This window comes from Lolium perenne, chromosome 6 (genome assembly GCF_019359855.2).
Source record: "Lolium perenne isolate Kyuss_39 chromosome 6, Kyuss_2.0, whole genome shotgun sequence".
In the NCBI taxonomy this organism is placed as follows: domain Eukaryota; kingdom Viridiplantae; phylum Streptophyta; class Magnoliopsida; order Poales; family Poaceae; genus Lolium; species Lolium perenne.
Window position 1 is genome coordinate 198944048 of NC_067249.2, and position 2531 is coordinate 198946578.

Below are 2531 nucleotides of genomic sequence, written 5' to 3' on the forward strand. Positions count from 1 at the left end.
AAGCTTACCTTATTTTTAGTTTTCCTTATTCATGGGTGCGAGGTTTGTGGGTTGTATAACGGCACAGCTTGCATGCAAGAGGTGCATGTCGGGAGCAACAACCCTGGAGGGTGGTAAAGGTGGAATGTGAAGGATGCCATTGTTCGGACACCAAGGCAGTGGCCCTCGTTGGTGATTGTTGAAGAGCATGAATCTGAAGATGAAGCAACCTTGTCTTGAGGAGAGCTTTCAGCGATTTCGACTCCTTTGGTAGCTATTGCATCTTCTCTTCTTCTTTCAGCGACGGTGGTCTTGTAGTTTGGTGTTTCCATTGTTGTGTCTTTCATGCTCTTTCCATTGCTTTTCCAAATAGGCCCACCTCGAGTATGTTATGATGAATATGACTTGCTCAACGGAGGGTGATAACGAGGACACAATATGGCGGGTATCTGCTTTATCAGGATTCGTTGGTGCATTGTTAGATTGGCGGTGGCTTCATGTATATCAAGTTACTTTGTGGAATGGTAGGGCTTCATGTCATGGGTATCCCTATTTTGTTGTTTCTCTATAGAAATACCTATGTGTTTCGTATGGTGAAACAAACAACTTGTGCAACCGGTTGCTTCGTTTTCAATTCCACATGTCATGTCATTCTACTTTTTTTCCTATTCCTCTAGCTTTCAATTCTTGTAAACCAAAGAGGTCTAAGTACATGTCATACTTTTCATAGACACATAGGATTTTTCTAAGAGGTCTAACCTATTGCTTGAAATCATATGTGATTGTTGTGTACAAAAGAAATTCATATTTTTTTTGGAGGAATCATTCCTTTATAACAGATGGACTCTCATGTCTGCAAGTGTAGAGGTGGACGTAGCTAGTTTTGAAGGGAAGAGTATAGAATTCACGGAGAGGTGAATGCATTTTGCTACATTTGCTTGTTTGTACATGCAAACTATCTTTGGTCCAAAGCAAGACTGTGAAGAGTGATTGGATGTTTGTGAGAACAAAATAATTCGGGTGTTCCCCAATACTTTGGTTTTCCCACTGGCAAAAACAACCTATGATCATAATCCATGTGTAGTCAAGATTGCAACTCAGATTCCAAAGTCTAATTTTTTTAGATTTGATAATTTTTGGTTCAAGCGGCCTAGGTTTTTTCCTTTGGTTGAGAAAGTTTGGAAACAACCCGTTTATGCTAAGTCCTCAGCAGCAAGGATTTCAGCTAAATTGAAACCTTTGAGATATGAATTGAAGAAGTGGAGCAAAGGTTTATCTCACATGAAAACTCTTATTGGGCACTGCAATACAATTATTCTGTTTTTTATCAGTTGGAAGATAGTAGAGTGTTAAGTGTTCCAGAGTTCAACTTTTGAATAATTGTTAAGATTCGTATGAAGAAGTTGATGGGGTTGCAATCTAATTATTGGAAGCAACTGTGTATATCAGATGGGTTCAATTGAATGGAGAAAATACCAAGTACTTTCATGCCAGAGCTACTGAGCATTTTAGGCATAACACAATTGATGGGATTCTTTCCTCAGATGGGGTTGTATTAGAAGATCATCAAATAAAAGATGTTTCTTTTCCTCGGTGTTTTATGCATAGGATGGGGGTCTCTTTTCCACCCTATGAAAATCTAAATATTCATGCATCCATTCAGCCAGCTGATAGTTTGCATTCCCCCGTTGTGAAATTCTCAATTAAGGAGGTTGAGGTGGTCATCAAGCACATTAATTTAGATAAAGCTCCTGGCCCTAATGGTTTTAATGGCATGTTCCTAAAGCACTGTTGGCATGTTGGCATATTGTAAAGGAAGTTTTTTATCAGATTTGTAAGGATTTTCATGGGGGAGATATTTGTTTGCTAAGTATTAATGGCTCTTTCATTACCTTGGTGCCCAAAAAGCAGTGTCCTTATGTTGGCGTCCGAAACCCACCGGCGAGCAACGGCTGGCAACACGTAGAGCCGGGAATAACTCAGAGCTGCGGCTGGCCCTGGTCCCTCGAGCGACGGCCCGCAAAGCCTCTGGTACGCACGTCCCAATGCTGGTGCAAGGGCGTGCCACCTGACCTATACCTGGTCAGGAAGGTGATGGATTTGCTTCGCTTAGTTTCCTGCATGGCATACACGTAAACATTAAATACGAGCCTCGATCGGCTCTCAGGTTGTCCGTGATCAATATAAAGCTAAAACGGCCTACGACGATTTAGGGTTTTCACCACATAATCGGAACATCCTATGCGTGATTGAGCCTGGCGGCCACGTAAGATGATAATAGACCAGCCCTAGATAAGGCCTAAAAACCAACATAGAGTTGATTCCCGGAACATCTTATCTAGGGCTAGAAAACTACACCCTACGCGCCACTGGATCCTTCAACCCGTTTGCAAGGCCTAACTATGCAGATATTAAACTAATCCTTGAAGAACAAGGAGCAATCATAACGGATCGGATCTACTAAACACGGATCAAGCAAGGTGCCGCCCTTACACCTAAGATAGGTGTAAAGGCTGCTAGATGTCTAGGGATAGCATGGAGCAAAGCATGTA